Source organism: Marmota flaviventris, chromosome 1 (assembly GCF_047511675.1).
Source record: "Marmota flaviventris isolate mMarFla1 chromosome 1, mMarFla1.hap1, whole genome shotgun sequence".
Classification (NCBI taxonomy): Eukaryota; Metazoa; Chordata; class Mammalia; order Rodentia; family Sciuridae; genus Marmota; species Marmota flaviventris.
This window is the reverse complement of record NC_092498.1, coordinates 27219218-27244941: the sequence shown is the minus strand read 5'-3', so window position 1 is coordinate 27244941 and position 25724 is coordinate 27219218.

Sequence of the window (25724 nt, the reverse complement as noted above, 5' to 3'; positions counted from 1 at the left end):
CCTTCAGCAGGCAACCAAATTGGATCACTGCTCACTGCTTCCCCAGCCACAATCCCCATGTCAGGTATTTCCAGGAAATGGCACTGCTTTCTTTTTGACTTTCCTGGGGTCTACGCTCAAAGGAGCACCCAGCATGTGTTTGAAAGCATAGCTCACTTCATACCTGTCCTCTACTCCTGCTGTCTCAGTGGGTGCAGGCAAGATCTATTTCTTATTAAACTACTTCTTATGAATGCTTGTTTCTTATTAATTTATAAGGCATTTAAAAACAATTTTGGATACTAATATTTTTTTTTCAATTCAAGGTATATTTTAAAAATATCTTGTCCTGGTTTGGGACTTATAGTATCCTTAAATCATTTTAATATAGTCAAATTTGTACTTCTTTTTGTGGGGGGATTGATTCTTTTATAGGTCTTTTTTTAAAAAAAAATATCCTCCTATATTCCAATATCCAAGTGTATACCCCAGTATTTGTTTTCTTATATATGTGAAGCTTTGTAATTTATATTTAAGCTTTAAGTTAATTTGATTTTCAAAGGTTTTATATGAAATTTTTAAAAATCCTACATTCATATTGTTAACTAATTCCTCAGAACTATTAATCAAATAGTAATTTCCCCACCAACATCTATTGTGATACATCAGAATGTGTCCTGTCACTTGCCATTTCTATTAGCTTTGGACATTAATGTGATCTTTACAATGAGGACTTTATTAGTTTCCTTATTTAACACTTCATGTCCCTTCACACACACTCCATAGCAAACATCACCATTTTTCTTATTCATTTAGCTATACCATCAACCCCAGAAGAACAGTTTTGCTTACACTATTGTTATATTACTAAACCTTAAAATAAAATAAGAATATGGTACATGCTGAAAAATGTGTTAAACCATACTTAATGAACAGTTTCTATCTAACACCATTCCAATATAAACTGTCTTAATTATTAATAATTTATAATGAACTGATATTTTATATCTCAATATCTTCACTTGATGTTCTCCATTAAGAATATCTTGGATTTGGATCTTTAATTTTTCAGATCATTGTGAGAATTAGCTTTCAGAAAAGACAAAAATTCTTGTTTGAAACATTTATATTAAATCAACATACAATGTGAAAGAAAATGAATCTTTATGATACCAGCCTTCTGTGGAAACAGTGTGAATTTCTCTTTTGCATTTTCTTAATTGCCTTCAAAAACATTTTCTAATTTTGTACGTATTTGTTATTGTTTTGAATGATAGCTTTGAGTTTTGTAATTCCATAGAATTAAATTTACTTGCTTTTAAAAACGGATTTTAAAATGACACTTTGTGTTCCTTTTCAATCCTAGAGGTCATTTGGCTCTTCTTTTTGATTTGTCTTTTTGGAATAGCAATGGAATGAATGAATGGAAAAAATGATGAGTCATTTTCTCTTCTGATTTTCTTTTGAACATCTTTTTTTTTTTTTTGGGGGGGGGTGATTGGCTAACTTCCCTTAGCATTATATTCTTCAACTCTGTCTATGCATTTACCTGCAAATGCCATGATATTATTCTCTTTTAAAGCTGAGTTATATTCCACTGTGTATATATACCACATTTCTTTATCCATTCATCTACTGAAGGGCATCTAGGTTGGTTCCACAGTTTAGCTATTGTGAATTGTGCTGCTGTAAACATTGATGTGGCTGTGTCCCTGTAGTATGCTGTTTTTAAGTCCTTTGGGTATAGACTAAGGAGAGGAATAGAAAAATTCCCAGTTTTCCAAGGTTTTTTCATACCTGTTTTCCATACTGGCTGCACCATTTTGCAGTCCCACAGCAATGTGTGAGTGTGCCTTTTCTCCCACATCCTTGCCAACACTTAGTGGTGTCTGTCTTCATAATAGCTTCCATTCTAAATGGAGTGAGAGGAAATCTTAGAGTGGTTTTGATTTGCATTGTTCTAATTGCTAAAGATGTTGAACATTTTTCTCATAGTATTGTTGATTGATTGTATATCATCTTCTGAGATGTGTCTCCTCAGTTCCTTGGCCCATTTATTGATTGGGCTATTTAATTTTTTTTTTTGGTGTTAAGATTTTTGAGTTCTTTATATATCCTAGAGATTCGTGCTCTATCTGACGTGCCTGTGGTAAAAATTCGCTCCCATTCTGTTGCCTATCTGTTCACCTCACTGATTGTTTCTTTTGCTAAGAAGAAACTTTTAGTTTGAAACAATCCCATTTATTGATTTTTGATTTTAATTCTTGTGCTATAGGAGTCTTATTAAGTAAGTTGGGGCCTAATCTAACTTGATGGAGATTGGGGCCTAATTTTTCTTCTAATAGACACAATGTCTCTGGTTTAATTCTTATGTCCTTGATCCACTTTGAGTTGAGTTTGTGCATGTGAGAGATAAAAGTATAATTTCATTTTGTTGCATATGGATTTCCAGTTTTCCCAACACCATTTGTTGAAGAGGCTCTTTCTCCAATGTACGTTTTTGGCGCTTTTGTCTAATGTACGATAACTGTAATTACGTGGGTTAGTCTCTGTGTCCTCTATTCTGTACCATTGATCTACAAGTCTATTTTGGTGCCAATACTGTGCTGTTTTTGTTACTATTGCTCTGTAGTATAGTTTAAGGTCTGGTATAGTGATGCCATCTGCTTTACTCTTCTGACTAGAAAAAGGATTGCTTTAGCTATTCTGGGTCTCTTATTTTTCCAGATAAATCTCATGACTGCTTTTTCTATTTCTTTGAGCATTGTCATTGGGATTTTTATTAGAATGCATTAAATCTGTATAGTGCTTTTGGTAGTGTGGTCATTTTGACAATACTAATTCTGCCTATCCAAGAACAAGGGAGATTTTTCCATCTTCTAAGGTCTTCTTTATTATTTTCTTTAGCATGCTGTAGTTTTCACTGTACAGATCTTTCACTTCTTTTGTTAAGTTGATTCCCAAGTATTTTATTTTATTTTATTTTTTGAGGCTATTGTAAGTGGGGTAGTTTTCCTCATTTCTCATTCAGAGGATTTGTCATTGATATACAGAAATGCCTTTGATTTATGGGTGTTGCTTTTCTATCCGGCTACTTTGCTGAATTCATTTACTAGTTCTAGAAGTTTTCTTGTGGAACTTTGTGGGTCTTCTAGCTATAGAATCATATCATCAGCAAATGGTGCTAATTTGAATTCTTCCTTTCCTAACCATATCCCTTTAATTTCTTTTGTCTAATTGCTCTGGCCAGTGATTCAACAACTATTTTAATAGAAGTGGTGAAAGAGGTCATCCCTCTCTTGTTCCAGTTTTTAGAGGGAATGCTTTCAATTTTTCTCCATTTAGAATGATGTTGGCCTGGGGCTTAGCATAGATAGCTTTTACAATGTTTAGATATGTTCCTGTTATACCTAGATTTTCTGGTATTTTTAACAGGAAGGAGTGCCATATTTTGTTGAAGGCTTTTTCTGCATCTATTGAGATGATAATATGGTTCTTATCTTTAAGTCTATTAATGTGATGAGTTACATTTATTGATTTCCAGATGTTGAACCAACATTGAATCCCTGAGATGAACCCCATTTGATCATGGTGTACTATATTTTTGTATTTGATTTGCCAGAATTTTATTGAGAATTTTTGCATCTATGTTCATTAGAGATTTTGGTCTTAAGTTTTCTTTCTTTCATGTTGGGCTTCCAGAACCTGCCAGTATCCCAGGATGGATGTACTGTAACTATAGGTGGTGGTGGCAATAGCAGGAGAAAACTCGAGATAGCAGAGGGGGTGCCCCAAGATGGATGCAACATCTCTCAGAGATGGGGCTGAAAGGGTGGGCCTTACACTGGCTTTGGGATGCCTGCTCCAAGATGTAGTTGCTTCTAGGCCCTGTCTGTTGTCCCAAGGTAGAGGATACTGCATGGGGAAATTTATGGGGATGGCTTCAGTGTCTCAAGATGGAAGTGGGTTAGACCTGGGCTCCAGGGTGATGTGGAGGGGGGCAACACTGGCCTACCCTGGGCCCTGGTTCCTGTGCTGGTTGGCAAGGCAGATCTCTCTTCTGATTTTAATAGTAAGGTTTATCAATTCACCAGTAAGGTTGTCTTTGTTCTAAGATTTTTCTTGTGGGTTCACTTTTTCAGGTAAAAGGGTTTCCTTTGAATTACTCTTTGTTCCACGTTTAGTATCAGATATTATGAATATCTATAATTGTGCTACTTAGATTGTTATTATGAGCTATACTTTTATGTTCTATTGGCAGAATTATAATCCTGGAATAAAAACTAAGTTATTACATCATATACATTGTATACATCTTATAATACAATGTATTATGTTACATAATGTATTATATCTTATACATTGTTTACTATTTCTTTTAGAGTTTTACACATATTTTCATAAGGGAGAATAGTTTCAATTAGTCTTTTCTCATTCAGCTTTGATTTTATGGCAAGAAATATGAATTGGGGAGCATTTTTCTTTTATGTTCTTTGGAATAGCTTATATATATTTTGACATACATATTATATCATGCTATTATGCTAATATGTATATTCTGATATACATATTATTTCATGCTATTATATCTAAGAACTCCCTCTGAAAATCATTTGAGTCTGGATACTTTTTACTATGGCAAGATTTTCAACTATTGTTTCAATTTTTTATAACAATTTTAGAATTACTCAGATTTTCTATTTCTCCAAGTTCAATTTTTTGGTTAGCATTATGCTTTTAGAAATTTTATATCATTTCTAATTTTTAAAAAATTGACAATCTGCATATTATTTATTTTGTGCTTGTTTGTATATAAAAATGGCATCAACAAAAGTAGAAAAAAGACATCTATATTTGCATTATATATTCCTTTATCACCTTATATGCTTTGGATAAAGGAAAAATCAAATCTACAAAGTTGAAATTAATTAACTAGACCTACTTATACAAACATGTATAATTCTCAAGAAAGTTGTATAAAAGTTATAAACTAGGATATGTATATGATATAATTTAATGGTTAGCTGTAATTATGTCTAATTGGGCTGGGTGTGATGGCACATATTTATAATCACAGGGATTTGGGAGTCTGAGGCAGGAGGATTGCAAGTTCTAGCCCAGCCTCGTTAACTTAGTGAAACCCTCAGCACCTGAGCAAGACCTCATCTCAGAATAAAATATTAACAGGCCTGCAGACATGGCTCAGAGGTAGAATGCCCCAACATTTTTTGTCACTATCAAAATAATAATAATAATGATGATGCCAAGGAAATTAGGAAAACTTAATTCTCTCCTAAATTACTCTAAGAAACAATAAGCGCTGTGATGCATTTTCTTAGGAAAATACATTTCAGGAGAACACCTAGAAAGGTACTTAAAAGAACATAATGATAACTGATATTCTTAGGTGATAGTTTTATATATTTTATATATCCTTGGATTTAGAACCCCCATATCTCATGAATAGTCAAAAAGAAAACATTATATTTCAATATTAATTTCCATTGACAGACTTTTAAATACAAAGAAATAAAACATCATTTTCGTTTTCAGTTGTACTAAATTGGGAAAGCATTTGAGATCAAAGGATATGAAATAAAACTAATCTATTAAGGTACAATTTCTATGGAAAACAAAAGTTCTGAACACTAAAATATCCATCAAGGAGGAAAAAAAAAAACCCTTTTCATGGCTTAATTGTTTTATATATGGTCAAATTCTTAGAATACTCATTAGAAGAATTCATATAAGATATATCCAATATATAGCAATAAGTGGACTAGTTCTGAGCAGAGAGTTTAGATAGAATATGTTTACATAAGAACTTCTTTCTCAGGAAGGCAACTCTTTGTCATTAGGAAATTTATGGAGTTTCTCTTAGAGTGTTAAATATGACACATTCCTCTCCCCAAAGCCAGAGTGTAAGGAAAGAGAGTTGAGTTACTTGTGATCATAGCTGGGGAATTTTTAGTTTCTTAGGATAACTTGGAAGAAGTGGGAAGAAGTAGCCTGACAAGATATGGTTTGCTTTGGAAGAGAGGTAAAAGAATAACCACATGGAGTGGAAAGGGAATGTCAGACTAAGAAGGAGCAGAATTTTACAAACCTACAGTGTGGAGTCTTGATCCATTTCATTTCATTTTAAATTTTAAAGAGAATATGACCTTATGTGGTTGAAGAAATTCAGGCTTTCTAGGCAAATAACATCAGGATTACACATACAAGACAAGCCCTGCTAACTGGTCCAGAAATAAACTCCACTAGTGCCAAAAACCTAAATCTAGTATTCTTAAATAGCGGCACTTGGTAGTGGGCTTTGGTGTAAAAGAAGATAGAGTAAGAAAAGGGATAACTGTGATCCTAGATCTTGGTGTTCAAGTTAGGGCACACAGACTGTGAGTTACACTAAAATTTTCCAAGGGGCATCATGAGCAGAAACATTAATAAAAATAATAATTATTTTCCAATTTTCCATATTTATTCCATTTAAAACACAGACCTATAATCTATTACTCTTGCTAGTTTTCTATTCCCCCTCTCCTTTCAAAATTTATCTCCTCTAAAACAGTTTCATTTTTTTCCAACCTTTCAGAACTTTCCCATTTTGCACTGTGCTAGAGTACAAGAACTTGTGGGAAACAAAGTGACAATTCTAATCACTGGGTTGAGAATCCTCCTTTAATCAAGACCTCAAAACCTGTGGTATATTTTGTGTCTTTTTATAATTATTCTATATTTATGTTCAGAACAATGGATGCCATGAAAAATAGGAAAAGTTGATCTATGCCAGGTTATTTGGAATTCAAGTAAACCATAGGGCATGGTAATAGAATTAGTGACAATTTTCACTTAATGATATTCCCTCTTCTTCCAAAAACTATTGTCAAAAAAAATGCATTACTAAGAGATAGTTATTTGATATTTTTGAACATTTTTTTAAAAAGTTATAAATTCATCTCTTTTAAAAAGTATTTTTTAAATTTCTGGAATATATAATAAAACTACTAATTTTAATGAATTTTTAATATGACTATTAGTAAAAGTGTAAATAAATTTAAAACATTCTTGTAGCCATCAATATGATCTTGGAAGCCTCATCAAATCAGCGTTGCTCATAGCGTGTGAAAAATAGAAATTACACAGGAGTGTAGGAAAGATTGACTATCTGTTGTAGTATTGATAGTTTAAAATATTAAATATCAAGTCTATCTGTTAACATTAAATTGATTTCTTATTCATATAACATCTACTCTGCAGAGATCAGGTAACAGGAGAGAATATTATTTGGTACATTTATGTCAAAATAGGAATAAGTAAAAAAATATTTCAGGTAATGAGATCTAGGGTGTTTCCAATCACTGTCAGCTAATAATGTATATCCATATGTAATAGTAAGAAAATCTACACTAATAATTATGATGTGCAATTCTCACCAAATAATAATATACTGGTGAAGAGATTTTCAGAACATTAAGCACTGTTATTTGAGTTTATTCTGGCTGAATGGGCAATGATCAGCTACAAGAATGGTTTATTGTTCATCCCTTCACTTTAAACTTTATGTTATTTGGGGAATGTTATTTTTAAAATAATATCCTTATGTGTCAGCTGGGAACTTTAGTCAGTACTGAAAACCATAAATTCAAATATAATTTTAAAATAATAGAGTATAGCAATTCAAGAATCCGAGCAGATCTGAAAAAGTGTTAATGATGTTGTCACTGAGCACTCACAGGGAGCTGGTGTGGAAAACAGCGATGGTCAATCTGAAAATTGCAGAATGTAGTTAGAAGCTTTAGTGAGACATGAGTTTTATATTTATGAATAGATAAATAAGTGTAGGAAATAAATATAAAATTTATTGATTTATATTCTGGGCTGAACATTTTCAATCAAGAGGCAAAGAAAGAAAAGTGAGCATGTTTAATGCCCATGTCAAGATCAAGGCACTAAAAATAAATTGAATGTAGAATGAAGAAAGTTGATCACAGCAACAATAAGCAAGCAAGTGTCTTCATTCATTGATGTATGATAAATTTATAGGTCTATGCTCTTAGTCCCAAAAACAACATCCAAAAAAGCATTTTTATAACTTACTTGGGAACAAAACCTGATGTGAACAGAAGTGAGGCTATTTATTGTTTTTGTCTTACTCTATCATACTTAGTATGGTGTATTTTTATATGTTTCACTGAAAAAATAGTAATGGGTTTGAGTAGAGTGCTGCCCAACACCTACCTGATGATTTATATGCAGTGTTTGGACTCTACTAATGTTGTAATATCTGAAAAATTATGAATGTCAAAATATACCTGTCCCCTTTGGGGCTGAGGTCGTGGCTCATTGGTAGAGCACTTGCCTCCCATATGTGAGGGACTAGGTTTGATCTTCAGCACCACATAAAAATAAATAAAGATATTGTGTCCATCTACAACTAAATATATATGTATATATTTAATATATATATTTAGTTGTATATATATTACACATAAATATATTACATATATATTCTATATATAATATATAGAATATATGTATATAAAATATAGAATATATATATTCTAAATATATAATATATATATCCCCAAAGAATTTAGAATATATAAATTGTTGACCTGCTTAAAACTTAATGAAATATGAATTAGAGGAATCACCAAGTCATCTTTCTATCCTGAACAAACGTTAGATCTGGGTTTTACTGAGCTTATAAGAACATGAATGGCAGGTGAGGGACCACCTTGGCCATCATAGGAAGCAGTTCACTTGAACTCAGCAACGAGAGCAACTGACAAAGTGTTTTTCTACAGAAATCCTGAAAATATTGCTTTATTATTGCCTTAGTGGTACTTTGGATTTGAAAATATTTTTTAAAAAAGTGTTGCTGTATGTATCCACAAATTTCTGTGAATTCAGTTCTCAAAATATTGTGACAACAAGGCGAGAAAAATAAATTACATGGAACATGAATGTGGTACCTCATTTGTTCACTTAGCAGCTATTGCAGAATGTTCACAGTGGATTCCATGCTGTTTTAGGAGCTGGGAATGTAGAAGTGACATGGGCATTTGTTTTGATTTTTCTGACCATGCTGCTTGTTTGGAAGAGGGTCTTATATTTAGTGGATTTCTTATGTTAAGAACCACTCTTTTCCATTTGAAAGTAAAAAACTTGTTTTTTCTAGTTATTCTTAGCTTAGGATTCAAGGTAGTGACCTAGAATTTGTTAATCAGATGTACTCACTCAAGATTTCATCCAGAGAGAAACAGAGGAAGAAGCAAGCACAGAAAAGGATATTTTTTTCTGAAAACATATTGCCCACAGCCAAGTAGTTGAGCTTCCAGGGGCAGCTTGTGATCAATATATGAGCTGTGGTGTCTAGAACTTCAGTAGGAGTAGTTGTATGGTTACTCCTGTTATATCTCCATGGTGAAATTTCAAATACTCTTCCTGGTGGTTTTACCTCCAAGCCTGATGATCATGCCCTTTGGAGAGTTAACTTTTTTTTTTTTTTTTTTTTTTTTTTAGAGAGAGAGAGAGAGAGAGAATTTTTTAATATTTATTTATTTATTTTTAGTTTTCGGCGGACACAACATCTTTGTTTGTATGTGGTGCTGAGGATCGAAACCGGGCCGCACGCATGGCAGGCGAGCGCAGCTACTGCTTGAGCCACATCCTCAGCCTGACAACCTGTTAACTTTTAATACATATATTACTTTTTATGTTAAATATGAATTTATGATATGGTGGGCATAAAATATAGTGCCACACTATATTTTTTTTAAAGAGCAGAGAAGATGGTATTTATGCCTAAGTGAGACCTAACTGAAGAGAGGCAATGAACCATGTAGACATCAGGCAAAGAACATAGTGGGCAAAGATGCCGAGGTGGGAGTTTGCTTTGGTTATTTGGAGAATGGCAAAAGAGTCCACGTAGCTGGACTGAGTCCACAGATATTTAAAGGAAACAGCCAGGGGTCAGGTTATAAGGAATAGCCAGGCGTCAGGATTATGTAGACTATTGTAGATGATGGGATGGTAGATAGATGGGTGGATAGACTAAAGGATAAACAGTAACACACACACACACACACACACACATGAATAGATAGGAATATGTGCGTCTTTATTTAACCCATTTTACAAACTCCTTAGAATTAATTCAATAATATAATGCCCAGTTATCAATATGACAAGTTAGAATATTTAGCTTTGTGTTTTTTTAAGAGAGAGAGAGAGAGAGAGGGAATTTTAATATTTATTTTTTACCCGGGCCGCACACATGCCAGGTGAGCGTGCTACCGCTTAAGCCACATCCCCAGCCCAAGCTTTGTGTTTTTAAGAATAGAAATTTTAAATAGTTTTCATTATAAAATAGACACATTACCTAATAAAATGCAAATCTTAAATGAGTTATGAAGTTATAATAGGAGTCCCAAAGGATAGCTTAAGTTTGTAGACAATTTATAATAAGTTTCCCAACCTTTTATTGGTATGGGTTTCACATTATCTTCCATAATTAAATATGTTAATTAGGAAAAGTTTGAGAAAAAATATATTGATAAGGAATACACAATCAGAAAACAGAAGCAAAATTTAAAGTAATTAAACATTTACAAATAGTCACTTACTTATTTAAAACAAGGTGGTGTAGAGAAAGAACCTAGATTTTAGGTCATTTTTCCCTGGATTCAGATTTTGTTTTGTCGATTATTACCCATATGACCATAGGAAAATCTATTTAAATGTTACTCACTTTAGTTCCTTTACCTGTAAAGTTAGAAAAAAATAAAACTGACCATACAGTTATGATAACGCTACATTAAATTAGAAAGCACCTATAAAGGTACAATTTAGATGCTCCCCAGTAGTTACAAAATCAATATATGTTGCCTTTCTTTTTTCAATTTAATATTTTAAAAGTTTTTTTTTATCCAGTTTTTTTAATAGTAAAGCTCAAGAGGTGGAAGAGAAGTACAAGGAGAAAAAGATGCTTAGAGTAACATTTTATCCTAACAACAACAAACACAAAAGAGTTGTTTACCAAAAACCCTTTCTGAGAGTCTCTATCTCTTAATATATCTTGAGATCTTCATGTCTCTTGATGAAATCCTCTGCAGGTTTTGAGTGTGCGTTCACTTTCTTTATTTGTTCCCTATCTCTACAGAACACCTGGAGATATAAAAGCAGATAAGAATAAATCAGCTTGCATCCTTCACCTGATGGTAGTGTGGCAATAAACTCAAGATATTGGCTTTTAAGATAGCTGGTAGGTAAGTTTATGTAGACATTTCACTTTTAAAGAATAGTAGTGAAGGAAAAAATTAAGACACTAACATGGAGGACATATAGTACTCCAGAACCAAGAAATATGTATTTGGATCTATGTTGACTATTTAGAAATGGAGTCAACTGGAAACTGATATAAAGATACAAAAATTAGCCATTGGAAGGGATCCACAAAGATATGGTATACAAAAGAGGTCATAAACTCAATGTGAAAATTAAAATTTAATGACAACAAATATGCCAAAAATTTCAGGACTGTCAGAAATATGTGAGAAACTATAAATAAAGGGAGTATTGGGTAATATATTGTGATTAGTAGATTTTTCACAATTAATATGCAGTGAATGGAGAATGTTATTAACAAAAGGAGGGCTTAATTAAAGTCATGTACTTCATTAATACACCAAAAGGGCTTAATTGCAAAAAAACAACTTATTGGCAAAAGACAATACAAGGGAGGCCTTAGTGGTAGACTTAGGCACATGTGTAAGTGCACACTCATACAATTTTTTTTCTTGCATTCATCTAACAATACAAATCAATGTAGAATTTAGGATTTTTAATTTATTGGCATCATTGCATGTACATGTTCAAATTCTACCTCCATTACCTAACTTCTTTGTAGCTTTGGGCCAAAGATTCTCTTCATTTTCTTCTGTAGTGTGGAAAAAATAATTTCTATCTCATAGCATACATGAAGAAACTGATGTATTAATTACCTGAACTAATCATGTTAGTAATATTATATTATTGGTATTAAGATTCAATATAAACTACTCTTTCCACAAACCCATATTAATCACATTTACTTATCTCTATACCCCTCTCTAAAGTTTTAAAATCTTACACTGTCAGATGATACTGGGTTCTCTTACTCACTTTTTAAGAATGAGGGAGATGTCCAAGATTCAGATATTATAATACCATATCATTACCTCTTTGCAGTGATAACTAAAACATGAAGGGCAAGGACATCAGGCAGCAAAGATATGAGGAAAAGACATGGTCTTTAGTCAAAGAAAATACTGCCAATGCTTTTGCATGAAATGAATAGACTGTACATAGAGGCCAAACTGTATTACCAGTTTAAATGATTTTCATTTAAATTAAACTTAAGTTTTATTTATTTTCTATAAGAAATATAGAAGCTCCCTGGCTCCCTGTTGTCTAACAGGTTCAGACATTCCAGGGGCTCTTCTGGGTGTAAGAGTTCCTTCCAGAGGCCTAACAGGCTTAAGCTTAAGGAATCATTTCAAAGATATCAAATTCAGACAATGAGCTTCCTCTGAAGAATTCAAAGGATGGTGATGCAGTGTCTATATGGTTTTAAACTTGTGGATTTTTCATCATTCCTCTCAGAGCATATTAGGGCTTTGTCATTCATATCTCTAGTTAAAGTTCTCTCTATAATACTGTAGGTATCATTTTGATCAATCAACTCATGTCCAGGTACTAAAGAGACACTTGATGGACAAACCATTCTTGGGATTTATCTTTGGTGAATATTCACTCCCTAAAAGCAAGGAAACTGGATCTACTTCTTATTTTTTCTGCTCTTGATTGGGAAATTATTTTAACCACAGAGTTTATATAGTGGATTTTTTTTTCCACTTATGTTGACTAGCATTTTGAAAAAAGGGACATGTTTGATTTTGTCCTATGCTATGAGTCTGCATTTAAAAAGTGAAATCCTCCTCCCACACCAGTTCACTGAATATATGGTAGACACGGCAGCCTGTGTGAAAACAACAGACAGTTGTTCAGCTTAATACCACTATCTATGCCCATTTAAGTAAATGAGCAGAAAAAAAATAGTTTGGCCAAGTTTAGGCATCAGTGGGTACTGTATAATATTTTATGTGAAAGTAAAGTCTGTATTCTATTATTTCAAATTTACTGGAATTCAGATATTTATTGAAGACAATTTCATTTTATAGTCAACAGAAATTTCTTCACAGAGCTTCAAATGACCTGAGAGTAGACAGTCTTTTGTCCTAATGGGTTATTGCCCAAAAGTGGAGAAATAACTGTCATTTACAGGATTGGTATCATAATAAAATTCTCTTGATGGGGAAGAAATTGAGAATAACGACTGTCAAAGAAGGAAAAGCCAGGGCAGCATTATTTGACTTTGTTGACCCAGTTAGCTCTAAGCAATAGTTTTAAATGTGTTTTCTAAACATGTATAGGTAATCATCTAAATTCATCCATTTTGCAGAATTGATAGATTTTGTAACAAATTGCTGTTTGAATATCACTACTCACAGGAAGGACATAGTTTGGATCCTGAGAAATAATGGTGGGGAGACAATTGCTAAAATTATTCCTTTGCCTACATTTCTCAGGATGTGTGCCACCATCCCCTATGCATTTTGAGAGCTGTCAGGTTGGACAATAGTTACAGTGTATACTGCACAGTTTTTAAATTCAGATAAAATGTTTAAAGTTTCCTCAGCTTCATAGACAGGGCAAAATGAATTTGCCTGTGCCAAACAGAAATGGTCATAATTTGACTAAACAACGTTAAAACATTCAAAAAAGTACTCCAAATTTACCAAGGACCTAACTCAATGGAATTATGTAGAAAGCAGTGATCATAAAAATAAAAAAAAAAAAATCCAGTATGCAAAGTCTTCTGCTATGCTTGGACATTATCACTCACTCTCCAACTGACATGTGGGAACAAAATTATGAGGGAATATTAGAAGAGGATTCTTGAAGAACCAGCATAAAACATGGTATCTAAAACCCCCTGTTATTGTTTGGATATGAAGAATGGCCCCCAAAGCTCATGATTCGATTATTAGACCTGTAAACCACTCACTGCATTAATCCATTTGATGGGTTAATGATTTGAATGGACTAACTGGGTGGTAACAAAAGGTAGGTGGGGCATGGCTGGAGGAAGTGGATCACTGGATGAGTGCTTTAGGGATTATATATTTTGTCCCCTGCTCCTTACATTTGTTCTCAGTTTCTTGACAACCACAAACTAAGACACTTTCCTCCACCAGGCCCTTCTGCCATGATACTCTGCCTCATGTTGGGCCCAGAGTAAAAGAGTCTACTGACCAAGTACTGAGACCTCTGAAACTGTGAGACAAAATAAACTTTTCCTCTTCCAAGTTGTTTTTGCCAGATATTTTGGTCACAGCAATATGAAGTTGACCAACATGCCCCCTTGATATAGTCTACACATCTCGAAAATCCAAGATTCTTGGCTCTAGAATGGTAAAATTCTCTTGTCTAAAAAGCAAGAGTATACTTAATGTGTACATTACTCAATGATCAAGTAATCATTATTGCGAGGACTATTTTGTGTGTCATCCCAAAACAGTCTTCATTCCTCCACATTTCCAAAATATTTCCCATTGTTCTAATTTGCCTCCTTGAATTTGCCTTTTATTTAAATACTTGGAATAAATGCTGCCACAATAGAAAAGTGTTTATTTCAACTTATCCTAATGGTGGCTGTCTACCAACAATAGATCAGAGTACTATCTCAGTCTCAAACTTTTGTGAAACAAGTCTTCTTCTGTTTCCCCTCTTATTGTAATGTTTTTCATTTTGGGAGGGGGAGGCTAAGGCAATAAATGATGACAATGACCTAATAAATCTTAGCTTTATAGCTGACTCCTAGGTACATTCCTAGGGCCAATATCATTTTATATAGAACAAAATAATGTGGACTACAATGATATCTAAATTCCTTTTAAACCAAAATCTCACATTTGTTGTTTATTATACTTCAACATCTGTGTGTATATAATTACCAATAATATCTTGCCTTTTTAAAGTTCTATATTTTTAAAAATATTATTAATAACCCTTCAGTTCATCTTATATCTCTTTGGATTCTATAGGATATAGGTCATCTATCTATCTGTCTATCTATCTATCTATCTATCTATCTATATATCTATCTGCAGGTAGCTATATCAAGACACATCTGTTTTAGAACATTTTATCTGTTCCAGGATACCCCATTTACACTTAATTGTCATTCTCTAGGATCCTAATGGCTGATAGTTTCTTAGACCTTCCTTATTTCCTTGACCTGGATACTTTTGTGGAATACTTGTCAGATACTTTGCATGATGCCCCTCCATTCGAATTTTTTTTTTCTTTCTCATAATTAGTCTGGGGTTATGGGTTTGGGAGGGAACATCACACTGTCTGCAATATTTATAACTGTTTTCTAGTCTTTCTGATTCTTTTCTTGACTGTGTCTTGTCTACTGATTAGCTCACCAAAGTCATTCTTAATTTTTTACAGTGTTTTGGATTTTTAACATTTCTTTCTAAATCCTTATAATTATAATTGTGACTCCACTTTTTTTTAAAAAAAAAAATTGATTCTTGACAACTTCTAAGACTCATTCCTTTCTCATTTTACCTGTCCCACATCTGAGCAAGCTGAAAATAAGACAATATGCTTCTTTCCCTGGAGATCTCAGGTGATTCAAGGTACACAAGCTTCTCCCTAAACATGAGAATTTTTAGCCTGATACTCAAACACTTTTCTCACCTCCCAATCACAATCAAAATTCCCTCTGTTAAGTGGATGCTGATCCATAACGGGGAAGGGGGAGGTATGGAAAAAATGAAGGAACTTTGATTGGGCAAAGGAGAAGGAGGGAAGGGAGGCAGGTGCATTGGGGCAGGAAAAATGGAATGGAATGATATAGACAGCATTACCCTAGGTACACGTATGACCATACATATGGTGTGACTCTACATCAAGTACAAGCAGAGAAATGTAAAGTTGTGCTGCAATTGGGTACAGTGAATCAGGATGTATTCTGCTCTCATATGTATCCAATTTAAATAAAGTAATTAAAACAAACGATCATTAACAACAACAACAAAAACCCTAAGGCAGCTTTCTTTCCTTGCTCCCTGAGCCATGGTGGACCTACTGAGGGACCTTGACTCCTGTCTCCAAAGACATGGATTCCAGAATTAAGTCATAGCTTTTTGTATTCTTCTAGAATGTGTGTAGCATCTGGCAGTGAGACTTGAACATCCACTCTCTGATTCTCTTTGCTCACAATACCTACCTGTTACTACCACTTTTTTTCTGTTAGAGTTTGAAGACATTAATCATCAATTTTAAATCTCTTTGATAATTCCAACATGTGGATCATTCCTCAGTCTCATTCTGATTCTTCAATTTTGAAAACTGCATTTTTTTCTGACTCTTTGATGTCTTGTAATTTTTTTATTTAAAGTAGACTTGTGGTAAAATTTAATAGAACTGAAGTACATGGGCCATTAAAGTGAGGATTTGTATTCATCTAGCTGGGTATTAGGTTGTGTTAAGTATTTGCTGCAGTTTAGGTGCCATAAACTTCAGATCCCCTCAGCATTCTTATTTGAGTTGATCTGTTGACTTTAGGGTTTCTTAAATAGCCTTCTTCAGAGAAAAATCTGCTTGTTGCATCAATTTCAGTGTCATACCCTCTTAACTAATATTCTGTTGGCATGATGGTCATGTGTGGGGTAAAGGAAGCATTTTATATCTTGTGATTAAATCTCATTCTCTTGGTTGCCTTGGGTCTGGAGGCTGTAACTATCACAAGAGTTTTTCCACTAACATGACTTTCTTTCCCTTGGGCTATCTATTAAGACAAGAAGGCTTCCAGTGCTTAGATAAGGCTCTGATAAAGACTCTTTCCTTAGGAGACCTTAGTTAGAAATAATCCTTTGGACTTATTTTACAAAAGTTGATTCCTCTTCCCCTGTGGGAGTTAGGAGGATCTTTTTCAGTTGTCACCATAAGAACAAGGTGGGGTTTGTGGAAGTGACACTCCCCAGACAGAAATACCAAGAGTTTCTCACTCCCAGGCTGTTCCTGGAAATTACCTCTTCAGTGTTCCCACCAGTCTGTCTTCAAAAACTCCTGCTCCAGACGGGCAGTTTCCTCCTGTCCCTCTGAATCTGCCCACCTTTCTAGACTTGGAAATGGTGGTTTGACATACAGCATCAGTTATCTCACAGCTCTAAGGAAAGTCATCGATTTTAAGTTTCTTCAACTATTTCTTGTTCAAAGGATGGAAAAGACTAATGCTAAGCTCTTTATGATTGGTCTAAAGCAGGAAGTAGAATTCATATTCTGTTTTGATTCCATGGACTTTTGAAAATAGAGTGTGTCCTTTATACTTAGACAAAATAAAAATAATCATTAGTAATCTGTCACTCATTTTTCGATATTTAGGTCAAACTGAGGAAGGCTTTTATTTCCTTTTCATGTTTTCTCTTTGTGCAAAAAAGCAAGGAGATTACTAGCTGTGGGCCAAGCGAGTGTAAAAATTAAGGGTATCAGATGACTCACTCAAGGCTGCTGAAGCATAATTTCTTCCCTGTACAAGAATTATTACCTGCTGGGCAAGGTGGGTGTAGGCTGTAATCTCAGCAGCTCTGAAGGCTGAGGCAGGAGGATAATGAATTCAAAGCCAACCTCAGGAAATTAGCTGAGGCCCTAAGCAATTTAGCCAGACTCTGCCTCAAAACAAACAAAGAAAAACACCCAGGCTGGGCATGTGGCTCAGTGGTTTATCACCCCTGGGTTCAATGCCTGGTACCAAAGGCAGTGGGGAAGTAATATCAGTTCTTATAGACAAGCTAACTCAAATGTGGTCCAGTAGTCAATATCTACTGAATGATCTTCAGACCTCAATGAGAAAAGAAACTATTATAGTAAATAAGATGATTATTTTATTGATAATTAAATTATTAATAAGACAATTATTGCTGCTTTTTCTTTTGTATCCTTGTCTCCCTCCTACTTTCCCTATTTCACTTCCTCCTGTAGGCTTTCTGTCTAACCCATGATAATTAGAAATATAATAGTAATATATGTATCAAGAGTGAAATCATTTCTACTTTAAGTTATAAAGCTGGTCAAACAAAATTGACACTATTAATCTGAGTTAAGTTAGTTATTTTAATATAGACAGATGGAAAAAGGACTCATTATTCATCACTTTAGGGAGTTTCACACACCACCTGTTCGAACCAGAAAGGAGTACGCTTTCACGTGAAACATTTTCTCATTCCTTCAAAAACTTAAAGTTCTTTTTCTATAATGCTTTAGTATCCTCATTTCCCTCCATCTGGATTACACAGCTCATTGACATTCAAGCATAATAAATAAAATGTTAAAATTTGATGGTGACTATTAAAGCACAAGGACTCCTATGAGTGGGGAGAGACTACCCAGAGAGTGTCACTTGTCAACGCTAGTGTCCATATACTGACAGAATGGAAATACTATTGCCCATGTCCCTGGTGCAATATGTACAGTGTCCCTCCCACACATGGTTTCTCTTTCTGCTGTGTTAGTTCCCCAAGGTTAACCATGGTCCCAAACATTCCAATTTGTCATGACTCTTTTGAAAGAGAGAGATAACATTCACATAATTTTTATTATAGAATATTGTTATTATAACTGTTCATTTTTAATATTAGTCATTGTGATTAATTTCTTACTGTGCCTAACTTATAGGTTAAACTTTATCATAGATATGTATGTAGGAAAAGCATAGCACATATAGCGTTTGGAGCCATCCATGGTTTCAGGCATCTACATGGGGTCTTGAAATGTATCCCCCATGGATAAGGGGCAACTACTGTACTTTCAGTACAGAAAAAAACCATAACTATGTTTTCTTCTAATAATTAAAATATGAAAGCAGGAAAAGTATGGCTTCAGAGACAAAGCTTCCTGAATTTGAATCTGTAATAGCTATGTGGCTTCAATTAATTTTATAATCTCTCTAAGCTTCAATTTTTGTAACCTTAAAATGAATACGTTGATATTTAACTGTAAGGATTGTTGAGACATTTAATTCAGCTCATCAATATAACGAAGATAGAGTGGTAGATATTGAATAAGCATGATTCCTAAATATTATCAGTGTTTAACATTTTTCCCACAGATATATAATTCTTTAAACTTTACAGCTTACAATTAAAATAGACAGAGATATGCTCCCCTATTTTTACCTGTATAACTCTTGAAAACATGACTATTCTGCCTGCAATTAAAAATAAGAGGAAGAAGAGGAGAGATGGGAAGGAAAAATGAAGGTGGCTCCACCACTGAATTCAATTTTGTATAATGTGGCACCGAAGCTCTTCATCTTGACCAAATATGAAAATAATTATAGTTTGTTCTCAAGTTCCTTCAGACTCTTTTAGTGTTCTTTCTCATTCAAGATTAGATTTTCCAAACCACTCTCAGAATTTGGGGATCTCTTTTCCTCAGATCCTCTTTCATACCACTCTATATTAACCTTCTCCAAAATACTAGTTATGTATGTGGGTCTTATTTCGGATTAAAGAATTGTAAATTCTAAATTGTAAATGATCCTTCAGCCAAGGACCACAAGTATCAGGCAGAAAAGAAAAATTATGTCTGTGTATTTTTGACTGTGTGAATGAGAATGTGCTTGTGCAGGGCATGCAGCCTAAGGTCCTAGGGAGCTCGTATGGTAGGCATACTGACAAAGCAGAGTGTGTTGACATTGTTATATTTGGCCATGCAAAAGAGTCACCCTTTTGTTGTATAATGGTTTTCAGAAATTTTTATAGTATCAGATGTAAAGAAAATTCAAATGAAAGAAAAATCACTTCAGTGCTTAAAATATCTTCATAAAAACAAATAGTAAGCACTGAATAAGCAACTTCATTTCTTCTCCTTTTAAAACTCTAGGTTTTTGGTTGTTGTTTGTGATAATGTTGCTGGTAGTGATGAATGTGTTTGTATACATATTTAAAATTTTAAAGGACTTTGAAATTCTTGAATCTTAATTACTGAAACTGCAGTCTTTTCATGCAGAGTTTCACCAGTCTATGTGTAGAAGATTAATGAGAGTGTAAAAAGACTTTACAGGTTCCCAGAAAGAGGAAATCATGAAAAAAATCCTTTATCAGGTTCTAAGTGGTACTGTAGCCTCATTGAAATAACAAGGAAAGTATAACTTTTCTGAAGATTAAAAAGTTAAAAGCAGCTTAAAAATAGCCCTGAATGAACACATGACATCTGAAAACAGTGAAGGAATGAAAGATCTGCTCCTACCTTACCACTATGGAATTCTAAGTCATCACCCCTGTATATACTTATCCGGTGGCTTCACAGAATCTAAAAATACGCTCCAAAGTGCCTGCAGTTTTCACATACCATCTAAGAGAAACAATCACTTTCTTTTCTTAGCAAACATAATAAGGGAAGGAGATATAAGCAATCATTTGATGGAAACAAGAATGACTTTCAATTTGCCATGGGTGATTTGAACTAGAAGTCTCTAGAACTCTAAATCCGTTAAGCTGATGATGTCCATAGACTAAGTAGCAGGTCCAAAATAAAAACAAAAGGACAAATAAAACACCACTCAAAACAAACATTTAAAAAATAAATTGTATAATTACAGTTGGAAGAAATGTATGAGGAAAATGTCTTTTTGGTCTTTTGGAAGAAGTAAAAAGAGAAAGCAAGCATTTTTTTAAAAAAAAAGTCTATATCAGAGAACACATGAAAATGCATAACATCTAATACATGCTAAAATTTGTAAGAAATTATGAACAAACAGACAGACAATCTCAAGTCTCCTCCCTACTCCATCAAACACACCATTATATATGTTGTCTCTCTGTTACACCCTCCTTCTCCCCACCTTTCTCTCCCTTCTATTTATACTATGAACATCTGAATACACATTTCCATGCAGAACATTAGAGATTTTCTAAATATCTTTCTAGCTTTTTATATAGTTGAATTCCATTGTCCTCATAGAACATCCTTTGTATGAGTTCAGTTTTTAGTGTTTCTGAAACTTGTCATGGTGCAGAATGTGGATGAGCCTTTTAAATGTTCCATGTACTCTTGAAAAGAGTGTATATTCTACTATTTTGAATAGTGTTTTCTATAAAAGTCAATTTGAACTATTTGGTTGATATTGTTGTTCATGAATTTTCCAACAAATATTTTCTGTTTGCTTTTTCTATCCTATCAATTACTATAAAAGGAGTGTAACATAACTGTGGATTTTCTTATTTCACCTTTTAATTATTTTTTAAAGAACTTTGAAGCTCTAATATTAGTATGAGGGTTCGTTTTTTGATATTTTTTGCCTTCTTAGACCCTTTATCACTATGAAATTAGTCTTTACCCCTAGTAATAAATGTCTATTCTGAAGTATATTTTGTCTGCTATTAATATAGTCCTCCAGCCCTCTTTTAATTACATTTACATGAAGCTTCATTCTTCTATTCTTTTACTGTTTAATTTTCTATATTTTATAGTTAAGGTAAATTTCTTATAGATGGCATACATTTTGTCTTGCTTTTAAAATTTTTGATGTGGAAATCTATGCCATTAATTGAAATATTTAGATGATGTAAGTTTAAGATAAACTGAGAATGTGTGTTAAAGCAGAGTAATTCTTCCCCCAAGATGTCCAAATGCTAATCCACAGAACCTGTGACTATATTAGGTTACATGGCAAAGGTGATTAGTGCAGATGGAACTGAAGCTACTAATGACCTGAGCATAAAACAGGAATATTAACCTAAAATTTTAGTTAATCACAAGGTTCTGGACACTGGAAAAGGGGTGAAGAAAAATGAGATGGTAACCAATGGTAATGTGTAAAGAATTCAGACCAATTTTGCTGGAAGAAGGGGATGCAAAAGCCAAGAGATGAGCAAAGACTATAAGCTGGGAGAGAATTTGAGTGAGGGAGAGAGAAAGGGATGGATTCTCCCATGGAGTATCCAGAAGAAACACAGCCCTGTAACTTGATTTCAGCCCATGAGAACCTGTTTCAGAGTTTTGACCACTGGAATTTTAAGATAGGAAACTGGTATTTTTTAGACGACTAAGTTTATGATGCTTAAATATTTTTAACTGCCTAGAACCTGTACTAGTCAACCCTCTGCACGGAGCAGCAACCTGAAGGACCAAGAGTTGACCTAGAGCCAGGGTTAGGAGGTGGCATAGCAGTGGGTGATGGCTGCTCTCCAACCACTTCAGCCAAGAAGCCCTGTGAAGACTTAAGGGAGGATGACGAGGAAGAGGGAAATTAACAGAGGATGGAGCTTACTTGACTACCACTATCCTGGCTTATCTATGACTGGTGAATGACACTTGTGCATGCTGGCATGAATATGTTCTAGAGGATGCCTTCATGATCCCATTCCATGCAAATGCCTTGAGCTCTCATTAAATGAACATCAATCACACACACACACACACACACACACACACCCCACATTATTATTATTATTATTATTATTATTATTATTATTATTATTAAAAGAAATTAACACAGTGTGTCATAGGCAGCACTCACCAAATAGAATTTGTTAGGGTTATACCACTGTATCACAAAGAGATCTGGAAGTAAGAAGTGCAAACTACCTCCAAGTCTGGCGTCCAAAATGCCCTCAACATCTTCCAACTGTCTTTCCTATTGCAGTGAGGATTGTGGCCCTGTGTTCCAATTAGAAAAGCTGCAGATGAGAGAGGTTTGGGTTCTTGAACTACCACTTCCAGGAGAAATATTAGGAGGAGCTGCTCAATAAGTGTAAATGTCAACACAAGCAAGAAATAAATCTGTTCTTGTGAAGTCACTGATACTTCAGTGTTTAATTGCTGCTGTATTATATTCTGCAATGTACATATTGTAAAAGGTTTTTCATAAGATACTGCTTCTCTTCAAGTGATAGAGCACACCCCCACAGCCGCTCCCACTCAGGAAGCACCACCGTGTGCTCGTGCAGGGATTCAGGACCCAGGGACAGAGTAGGTCTCCCAACTACATGCCCATGTAGGACTACTGGGTACCTGAGCAAGACCACCAGCATCAGCACCTGCGCAGAACTTTCAACCACCCACCCAGGCAGAAATGCCAGACATTGCTCCAACACAGAACACTCTACTGCTATCCATGTGCAGGAACTCCGACCACCACTCACTCCTCTGTGGACCCCCATCCACCAATGTGGTTCTTTGGTCATCTCCACCATGGGACTCTACAGCAACTGAGATAGTCTCCTACATGCTATAGCCTGCCTGCATCAGGGGACATTGCATTGGTTCTGAAGACAGACAAAAGCCACACATTACACACCATAGAGATTATCTCTGAACATATCACCCCATGCCGTCGCCCAGCTCCCCCTACCTGACCTGACACCCCATCACTAAAAGCAGCTACCTCCATCTTGGGTCACCTTCATCACCATCTTTAGTGGGGGCAACCCCCAGTTAGGAACTCTGGCTGAACAGGTACCCATAATTTCTAACTATCCCCTCTCCCCAGCAGCCACTAAGCCTGCACAGTGACTGCCCAATATGAAACAGCTCTTCACAACAGGTGCACAGCCAGCAAAGGGCAACATACAAGACCTCTGGAGAGAATAGTCCCTTATTAGGAAGTACAAAGGGAGAGGGTGAGTGAGATACACTTTAGAGACTAACATAGACCAAGAACTGTGAGGTCTACAGGAAAGATAAGGAGATAAGACCAGGAGCCCACATCACACAAGGGGACCTCAAAGGAGATCCTTGGGGTGCAATCTCCCTTCAGGGACTGACCAGTGCCATGCCCCAACTCCATATTCCCTACACCCAAGACCAATCCTCTCACCAGGGTAACATTCGCCATTCTGAGGGCAGAGATACCAGCTAACAACAGACAGTCACATGTATTGGATGTGAAGGGAAGCAGAAAAGATATTGACCTCCAACCAAAACAATCCTTGTTTCTTTCTTTGAGATTTTTTTCTTTTTTCTTCTTCTTCCTCTCTATTTTTCTGATCACATCACCAACATATGTGAAACCAAGTACTTTGCATGAATTAGGATACTGAGGACTGGGATGTCTAAACAGTATATTACTGTTGTGTTGTATATTCTTTTTTTCTAATTTTTACTATTTTAACATTTTTTAAATTTTTATTCAATATATGTTTGTTTGTTTTATGTACTCCACTGTCTTCCTACTTTCTTGTCTACCCAAAATTACTTCCCCTCTTTTCTCCTGCTACTAACCTTCTTCTTTATATTCCTCTTTCATACCTCCTAATATATAATAACTCTATATCCTTACCTCCTACCTCTTCAGCATATCATCCTACATCTCACCCCCAGTTCTTTGTCCACCATTACAAACTGTAAACCCTTTTACAAGCCTACTGATTATATTGAAGATAATAATTGAATTCACCATTTCTGTACATTGTAACCAAACTGTAAACATCTTAATAGCAACTATTTGATCTAAGGTTATATATTGGGATCTGTTAACATTGTTCTTCCCCTCAAAGGAGAGGTACAGGACCCTACAGGTGCACTATAAGCCTATAGGGTAAAAATGGTAACACCTGGGATCCACAGATAGGAACCATACACCAACAAGACTTAAGAATAACAAGGAAGACACATGAGCAACATGAAGAGACAAGGGAGGAAAGTGCCCCAAACAAATCAAGATATCACATTATTAGAATTCATGGCTAGCACAGAAGATGAAAGGACAGAGAAAGAGTTCAGGATGTTCATAATTAATATGTTCTGTGAATTTAAGAATGACACAAGGAGCAAATAAAGGCAGCAAAAGATCATTTTGTTAAAGAGCTATGTAAGCAAATACAGGAAGCAAAAGATTACTTCAACAGGGAGAGAGTTTCTAAGAAAAAAATGAACAGAAATCCTTGAAATTAAAGAAACAATAAACCAAATTAAAAGTTCAATTGAGGGCTGGGGATGTGGCTCAAGCGGTAGCACACTCGCCTGGCATGCATGCAGCGCTGGGTTCGATCATCAGCACCACATACAAATAAAGATGTTGTGTCTGCCGAAAACTAAACAATAAATATTTTAAAAAATTCTCTCTCTCAAAAAAAAAGAGTTCAATTGAAAGCATCACTAACAGTAGACCACTTGGAAGATAGGATCTGAGACAATGAGGACAAAATATGTAATCTTTAAAAGAATGAAGACCACACAGTAAAGATGGTAAGAAACTGTGAGCAGAACATTCAAGAAATATGAGATAGCATAAAAAGACCAAATTTAAGAGTTATTAATATAGGGGAAGGCATAGAGTTCCAAGCAAAGGAATGAACAATATATTCAATGAAATAATATCAGAAAAATTTCCAAACATGGAGAATGAATTGGAAAACCAAATACAAGAGGCTTATAGGATGCCACATGTACAAAATCACAACAGATTCACACCAAATCACATTATAATGAAAATGCCTAGCATACAGAATAAGGAGAGAATTTTAAAAGCTTGGAGAGAAAGGAATCAGATTATATATAGGGGAAAATCAATTAGGTTATGTGCAGATTTTTCAACCAAGACCCTGAAAGCTAGATAATCCTGGAACAGCATACATCAAGCTCTAAAAAATAAAAAAATAATAATAATAAAGGATACCAATCAA